Genomic DNA, 9,408 nt, shown 5'->3' with positions numbered 1-9,408 from the left:
ACTCTGGCAAATCTATCGAGGTAATGAAGGACCCTTGTGAGGCTTTGGGGAGACAATCTAAAGGTCTTCGCCTTGGGGAAACACAGAGTATTGACTTTTGCTGAGTGTACCATAGCATTTTCTTATTTTAGTATTTATAATGTCTCTCCTTTAAAAAAAGAATGAGACTGCCTTTTAATGGTAGGAAAAAAATACTTTTTAAGTAATCTCTTAAGATTTGAGTGCATTTCTGTGATTCTTGTAGTTTATAATACTATATGAGGAAGAGGTTTGTTTTATTTTGTTGACGAAAATAATCCATAACCAATCTATAAATGAAAATTTGGGAGAGTTTATTCTGAGCTTAAATCTGAGGACCATGGCCCGGGGCCTTTCTTCCCAAAGGAAGAAAGGGCACCAAAGAAGTGAGGTATACAGAGTGGTTATATACCCCCATACAGGATATTTCACATATGATTGAAATGTCCCTCTCACAATAGTCACAAGATTGCCCTGTCGGCACAGCACTTGATGGACACAGCAGGTAGTGGGTCTGCTATCTCAGAGGGCGTAGCAGGAGGCAAGCCTATTGTCTCGAGCTGGGTGGTCACAGGTGAGCTCAGCAATCAGTTCCTAGCCTAAGGAAAGATGCTTAATCCTTAAGGGAATGCCAACATTGGGAGGGGGAGGGAAGTTGCACCTTTATCCCAGGTGCCTTTGCTCTTGCCATAGGGAATATCTAAAGCAGATATACAATGCACGCTCAACGGCCTCAGTCAGGCCCTTTTGGAAAGACAAAGTCAGGTCGAATTAGGTTTACACAAAATGGCTTCCTCATATACTCCAATATATCCTATTACTTGCCATTTTTATTTGTCAATTTACTTATCTTATTCATTAATTCATTCATTGAACAAACATACTCATTTATCTTTTAATACAAGATCGACATGATTCCTGCATTCACAGAGTGAATGTTTTGGTTGTATAAGTGGAAGTTAAACTAATTACCCAAAAAAAATTTAATTAAATTTTTGATAAGTCTTATAAAAGAGAAGTAGTGGGGAAATTAGTAATATTTTATGTGCCAAGAACTGTAATTTCAAAACTTTTGCATAGGACAGAGCATAGTCTATTTGAAGAACTGAAACAAACTTGGCTAAAATGCAGAAAGCTAGGGAGAGTACACTTGAAATGGGTGCTATGGGTAAAGGGATGAGACACTTTAAACTGAAAAATTTAGGAACATATGAAGTTAGAGTAGTGAAAATGCTTTGAATTTTTTATTTCCCTCTTCTAACGAAAACAGCAGTTAAAGACAAAATAATGGGCCCCCAAAATCCCCTTGTCCTATTCTCCAGAACCTGTGACAATGGTACTTTACATGACAAAAGGGGCTTTGTAGACATGATTAAAAATCTTGAGATGAGGAAATTATCATGGTTTGTCCAGATGGACCCAATGTTGTAACAAGAGTCTTTATAAGAGGGAGGGAAGAGGATCAACGTTAGAGAGAGAGGAGATGGATAAAGGAAGCAGGATTTGGAGTGATGATCTTTGAAGATAGAGGGAGAAGCCATGAGCCAGGGAATGTAGGCAGCTACTGGAAACCGGAAAAGGCAAACAAACATTTTTCTCTAGAGCCTTTAGAAGGAACAATCCCTATGAACATCTTGAAGACTGATTTTGGACTTCTAACCTTCAAAACGGAAATATAATAAATTTGTATCATTTTAAGCCACTAAATTTGTGGTAATTTGTTACAGCAGTGATAAACAATAATAACAAATGTTACGTGGTTTGATATCTGGTCTGAATTGTTAAAAATGGACTGTTTTATATCATTTATTATGGTTAACCCAAACTAGAATGTTAACACCCTAGGGGATGGGGCCTTGTTTCTGACTTCCCTAGGGTCAAGCTATGTCCATAGTATATCACATAATTTACCTGTTAATAAATTTAATGTAATGAATTGAAAAATTTTAAAACAAAATATTTTCAAGCAATTGATCTGCCTCAAAACCAGTTTTCAGTTCTTCCTCTACTTTTGACTTTTACCAATTATATAGGTGCTGGCTAAGCTGTCTAAGGAACTTCGGGCTGGGACCAGAATGCTGGGCTCTCTTTCCATTCTTCTCTTCTTTTGGCAAATATCTTTTGTGTAAGTTTCCCATAACCATCAACTCACCCAAAATTTCTACTTTTGCTTCTAGGAGTCCTGCTGTTAGAATATGATCAAATTTATTGTACTTAGATTTAACTTTTAAAAGATATGTGACTTAAAATAAGTCGATCTTAATTTACTTATCTATTAGCTATGATTCAAATTCTTTTCATAGGTTTGAGATAATTATTAAACAACAGGGTACATATAAAGTAAGCGAGCAAAGTACCTGGAGCGTAGATGGTGTTGAATAATCACTGTTGTTCTCCCATCTTCTCCCTCCTTTCCTCTCATCAGATCACTCCAACTGTGTGACTCATTTGTCAGGAAGCTTCTCTAGACAGGCTCTCTTAGCCAATTGAACCTGCGACTATTTTATGTACCAGAAAACAGAGATAAATCCAGAAAGCATGTATAAATGAATGCCAATGTTTCAGTATCCAACTCAGGCCTGCAGAAGAGAGAATTTGGAGAGTATATGCTGGTGTACCAGATGAACTGATAATTCCTAAAGAGGCATTAATACTGTCTCCTTCCATTTCACAGTCAGCGCTGTCTGAGCATTGCAATATCATGAGACAGGAACTTTAAATGTCAGCATCACCTACCGTTTCTCTGACATGTATCTAAAATGAACTGACTTTTAGAGTTATAGCTACTCAACCAGATTAATGTGCCTGACACTGAATTGGTGCCAAATAAATAAGATATGAATCATGGAATAAAGGGTTGCGGGTACGAAACAGAATGTATTTGTAACACTCATCCATGTCAAGTGTTTTCTAGCTGGCATCACTTTCGTGAAAATTCAGCAGACATAAAAGAAGAATCTTTGTCTACCTTGCTCTGTGTGTGTGTATTTGTCACTTTCTTTAATTGAGAATAGAACAAAGTCAAGTGTCTTTTCATTTTCTAACCTCTTATCTATTTCAGTGAAGACAAATGAATAAAACAAAACCCCAAACCAAGTTTGTTATTGGGATTTTGAAAGACCTGTGGTAACTATATGTCCTGCAATGCTAAGCATTCCTAAGCCTGGGGGAGAAGGAGAGTGTTGAAGCAGGAGGTGGTATTTCCTCCAGAGCAGCCATAACAGATAAATGCCTAATAAGCTACTTTAACCTGAATCTGACTTAAGAAGAATGCAAAGCATCTTTATTGAAACCCTCTCCAGGATATCTCCCTGCTGGTGTAGAGAAGATATGATGTATTTTAGGGCTTCTGGAGCCATGCCACACTCAGCAAAATGTTCATATTCAAATAATTTTCATAATAACTATAACTGAGTAATATTGTACCTTTCTAATGCAAACTATCTCTCCAAAACAAACTATAATTATAGTTTATCACATAGATAAGTTTTATATTTTGCAAACTATTGGATTTTTCCTGCCACAAATAGTGTTCCCCAAAATTGCTGATTTAATGGTAATAAAATTACAATTTTAAAGCAACTGGCACACGTTCCAGCCTTCGTTGTTACCTAATCTTTATTTATGTCTTTGCAACTGGCAGCTATCAAGGGGTAAAACTGCACCATGCAGATATGACTGCAACTATAGTGCAACCCAGCATCATAGCTTTATAACGGGCAATAAATCTCATTTATTAAACAAACTCTATTAATGTTACACCAGGGATAAAGTGATTATGGAGCCCTTTACATTGTAGAAATTTATAATTATCATTTGTTCTTAAGAAAAGAGGCACATTTTTAGAAAATAGTCACTAGAGTCTGACATGCTGGGCTGTGTAAAACTGATAATGAGTTGAAAATTAAGACTGTCAGCAGTATGTTTTTCAAAATGGTATACAAGCCATTTGAATCAAAAGAATAATAAAACAATCCTTTTCTCCTTTCAGAAGGGAAAAGAAGATTCCTATTTAAGTCTCTAGAAAATTGTCCCAGATCTAGTGTGAACTAATAGAAGCATGAGGTTTTCAAACTTGAGGTTTCAAATAAGTGCCTAAAATAAGTGTCAAGAATTTAAAGATAAAAGTACTTGGGAATAAAAAAATTAACAATATAGAAGACAACAAGGATGTATTTTTTTAAAACCATGGAAAACCAAAATCTTTTATTTATAGCTGATCATATTATTTTCTAGTGAATAAATTAAGTGAAGAAGATTGGATAAATAGTATATATAATGAAACTATTTAATAAAATACACGCCTTTATTATGTATATATATCATATCTATAAGCTTTCTTTTTCTACAGATTTATTGGGAGAACGCAATAAAGGAAACTGTTCACATCTCCGTCAGTGTAGTTTTGAACTTGAACTATACTCATCTCACTCTTTTTGTATATTCAGAGAAGTTTCCGAAGAAAATCAAGTTGCTTTCCACCTTATAGTATAAGAAACCTTCTTTCCTCTATGTGACATATTTCATTTTAGGGAGATTTGGCTGACCCTACCCTGTCTTAGCCACTGAGTCAAGTCTGTGGCCAAGGGCTGACCAAACAGATTTACCCTGCTAGTCATATTGATATCGTCAGAGTTGGATGTTATTCAAAACTAGCTAATAAAAATTCTCCCCTAGATGTTTTGGTTGGTGATACCACAGGCATAATTCTACTTCCACTGCTATGACAGATTGAATGTTTAGCCAAAATACTTCATTCCTCTCCACATCAAATCCATTGCTGCAGTGTCATCGTGAGTGGAGCGTATTGTATCACCTCTTGAAGTGGGACTCAGCCAATTCTGATTCTACGCCTTAAGAGATCCTGTATGTTCCCCTTCGTTCCTTTATGTTTCTGCAATCTCCATTGAAAAAACGTGCCTCAGTTGATGCACAGGTCTCAGGAGGAAGATGATGGTGTGGAGCCATTGAGCTGAGCCCAGCTTGATCACCAACGCCCACCCACCGCAGCCTAGAGCAGAATCACACCGACCAACAGCATATTTAGAAGAATAAATGTTTATTGTTGTATGCTACTGAAGTTTTGTGGTTGGTGGTGTACTAACAATAGCTAACCGATATAGGAATTGAGACAAGAATGGTAAGAGTGGTAGTGAAAAACTTGTGGTCAGATTTTGAATATACAGTCAAAACTAAATCAGAAAAAAATATATGTGAGATACAAAAGAAAAGGATAACTCCAAAGACTTCGCCTTGAAAAATCAAAAGGAAAGAGCTCCAGTTTACTAAGACAGTAACTGAGGGTTAAGTGTAGAGCATGTTTTGGGAGAAAAATCAGGAAAAATGTTTTTATAACTTAAATTATTATTTGAGCCTGAAATGCAGGAGAGTGTGTCATGGGGAATAACCAATTTTCTGATTCATACACACATAGTTGGTGTTAAAGTCATAATTCTGGCTGAGATCACCAAAGGACTGATTGTTAGATAGAGAGTAGAGAAAAGACCAAGGTCTTTAAAATTAACAGTTTTGAAACAGGAAAATAAAAGTGATCAAACAAGCAACCAATGAACTAGGGAAAAAATCAGAAAGCGTTGGTTTCCAAAGGAAGAAAGTATGTCAAGGAAAAAGAGTAATCAGTGTATTCAGTGTTGTCCATGGATCAAGTAGGATGAAACTGGGAATTGAACATAGATTTAACAACTTGGGAGATTTTATAGGTTGTACTTTCTATAATTGGGAAGAGCAAATTTTAAGAATTTGTCTAACATTCTAAATATTATTTTATGTTATTAATTAATATTACCAAATATATATATGTCACCAAATATACATACACATATATGCTAGATGTGTAGATGAATTACTCAGCATTAAAATTTGTTTGAAGCAGGTGTAATCAGTGCTTAAATAATTTTAATTTAAATTTTTTTTAAAGATTTTATTTTTTCCTTTTTCTCCCCAAAGCCCCTCTGGTACATAGTTGTATATTCTTCGTTTTGGGTCCTTCTAGTTGTGCTATGTGGGACGCTGCCTCAGTATGTGGGACGCTGCCTCAGTATGTGGGACGCTGCCTCAGTATGTGGGACGCTGCCTCAGTGTGGCTTGATGAGCAGTGCCATGTCCAAGCCTAGGATTCGAACCAACGAAACACTGCGCCACCTGCAGCGGAGCGTGCGAACTTAACCACTCGGCCACCGGGCCAGCCCCAATTTTAATTTAATTTTAAACACATCTATCTTAACCTATATTTTAAGTATACGTGTGTGTGTATGTTCACCCACACATATAAATAAATATATATATCTTCTTAGATTGATATATAAATACTTGTCTCCAACAAAAATGGAATTTTTATTTTTAAAATTTAACATGATGTTAGCCAAACTACCCTCAGAAACAATGAAAGATGTCTGATTAGCTGACTTTTCCATTATTTCTCATTTTCTTTAATTTTGAAAACCATATAAATACTCATTATGCTACATCTCTCAAGGCATCTTGGTATCAATACCTATGACTAGCACATCTCTTCATTTTCGGTACGTGAGAATGGTATTTTTTTCAATTTTTAATTCATTTTATTCATCTAACATTTCTGGAGTTTCTTTTATATCATAGTTGTGAAGAACATAGAATATAAAGTCAAATTGCTTGACTTTGAACTTCAGTTCTACTCTTCAAGATTGTACCCTTTAAAGTCCATAAATACGACAGGAACAATATTCATACTTACCTTATACAATCATTCTACTATTGAACTAATCCACCTGAAATGATTGGCATAGCGTGTAGTCTCTTTCAAACACTCAAAATGCATCTATTATGATTATTATTAATTCTATTATGTGCCAGAGCTATGAAAACAATTAGAAATACAAAGAATGTAAAATATGATGTCTTGCCAGGAAAATCACAATTTAGAAAGAAGATAGATATGGAGAGAAATAAAAACAAACACTTCAAGACAAATTTAAGGGATAGAGAAGTTACGCTTTTGGTTAAGTATCAAGAAAATCTCACAGATAAGAAGTCTAAAATTTGCCTCTTCTCAGGCTGACTCTAGTATAGGCACTTTCTTTTGTTGTCTAATGTTGTTCCTAGCTTCTGTGTACACAGAATCAGTAGGAAAAAAAGGAAAGAAAATCAATATTTATTAAGTACATGCCATATGCCAGAAAAAATAATGATAAGTACTTTGTATATACACCTGATTTAATCATGTAATAATTATATGATGGAATTTTGTCTCTATTTCACAGATCACACATTCTGTGATAAATAGCTGTTCCTTCAAAAGTACTGATATTATAGGCATCTTTTTAAGAACTTTGCATATATTAATTAATTTAATCCTCAAATTATATCAATGAAATAAGTACTATTGTTTTACCGATGATGACATTGTTACACCTCAAAGTTTGAATACATTTTCTAAGGACTTAAGGCATTATATGGCTAATTTGGGATTTGAAATCAATCAGTGCTCTAAACAGGGGTATTATGGGTTGAATTGCTTCCCTCAAAATTGATATATTAAAGTCCCAACATCAGTAATTCAGAATGTAACTGTATTTGGAGATAAGGCCTTTAAGAGATAACTAAGTTAGAATGAGGCCATTAGGGTGAGCCCCTAATCCAATGAGTGGTGTTCTCATAAGAAGGGAAAGACACCAGGGATGCATGCACACAGAGGAATGAAGATGTGAAGACACAGCAAGAGAGTGACCATCTGCAAGCCGAGAAGTAAGGCCTCAGAAGAACTCAATCATGCTGCCACCTTGATTTTGGACTTCCAGCCTCCAGAACTGTGAGAAAATAAATTTCCATTGTTTAAACCACCCAGTCTATAGGATTTTACTATGGCAACCCTAGCAAACTAATACAAAGGGTTTCTCAACAGTAGCCCTATTGACATTTGGGGCCAGATAATTCTTTCTTGAGGAGGGCTAGGCTGTTCATTGTGGAATGTTTAGCAGCATATCTGGTCTCTATTTCCTAGGTATCTGTAGCAGTTCTTCAGTTGTGACAATAAAAAATGTCTCCAATGGAACCCTAGTACACTGCTGGTGGAAGTACAAACTGGTGCAACCACTATAGAAAGGAGTATGGAGTATCCTCAGAAAACTAAGAATAGATCTACTATGTGGTCCAGCTATCCCACTGCTGGGTATTTATCCAAAGAACTTGAAAACACAAAGGCATAAAGATACATGCATCCCTATGTTCATTGCAGCATTATACACAATAGCCAAGTCTTGGAAGCAACCTAGGTGCCCATCAAGGGACGACTGGGTAAAGAACATGTGGTATATATACACAATGGAATGCTACTCAGCCATAAGAAATGTGAAATCCAGCCATTTGTGACAACATGGATGGACCTTGAGGGTATTATGCTGAGTGAAATTAGTCAGAGGGAGAAAGTCAAATACTGTATGATCTCATTCATAAGTAGAAGATAAAAACAATGACAAACAAACACATAGCAATGGAGATTGCATTGGTGGTTACCATAGGGGAAGGGGGGTGGGGGGGCAAAAGGAGTGATTAGGCTCACATGTGAGGGGATGGACTATAATTAGTTTTTGGGTGGTGAACATGATGTAGTCTACACAGAATTTGAAATATATTATGATGTACATCTAAAAGCTATGTGTTATAACCCAATGTGACTGCAATTAAAAAAACTAAAAATAAAAAAAAAATGTCTCTAGATATTAGCAAATGTCTTTGAGATGTAAAATGGCCCCTGGTTGAGAACTGCTGCTCTAAACTAAGAGACCACGCAGACTCTTAGGGAGTTTTAATAATTTTCCTCAACCAATGTCTTATTAAACTACATGATGAAGCTAGGACTAAAACCCAGGTTGACCTGACTCCAAAGCCAGTGTCTTCTTCAATGAAATCTATTACCGTTGGTAGGATTACAAGTGGAGGAGGAAACATGGTTAGAATGGGGCCCAATGGTGAATGAACAGGACTAAAATATACCATAAGAACATCTACCCCGATTCAGAAGCACTGTTCATAAAACACTACTGAGGATCCAGCTTAACAATATTGGCAGTCCTGATTTTCTAAATTAAGATTGATGAAGATCTTACTTGGAACGTATCATTTCATGAAAATCCCTACCTGTTGATCTGTCTGTCCTGATTGTTACTACTGTTATTTTCCTTTGAGCCAGATGATGTTCATAATCTTAGGAAGGGTAACAGAAAGTTTCAAGACGTTAAAACTATATTAGGCAGTAGACAGGGGAAAGATGAAGAAAAGAATTGCAAATATGTTCCTTGTTTCTCAATTAGTTATTTGAGTATCATATTGTACTCTAATTATCTCCTTAGTCCCCTGTCTGCCTCACTGGACTGTGAGCTCCTTGCCACC

This window comes from Equus asinus, chromosome 12 (assembly GCF_041296235.1).
Source record: "Equus asinus isolate D_3611 breed Donkey chromosome 12, EquAss-T2T_v2, whole genome shotgun sequence".
In the NCBI taxonomy this organism is placed as follows: domain Eukaryota; kingdom Metazoa; phylum Chordata; class Mammalia; order Perissodactyla; family Equidae; genus Equus; species Equus asinus.
Note: the sequence above shows the minus strand (reverse complement) of the source record.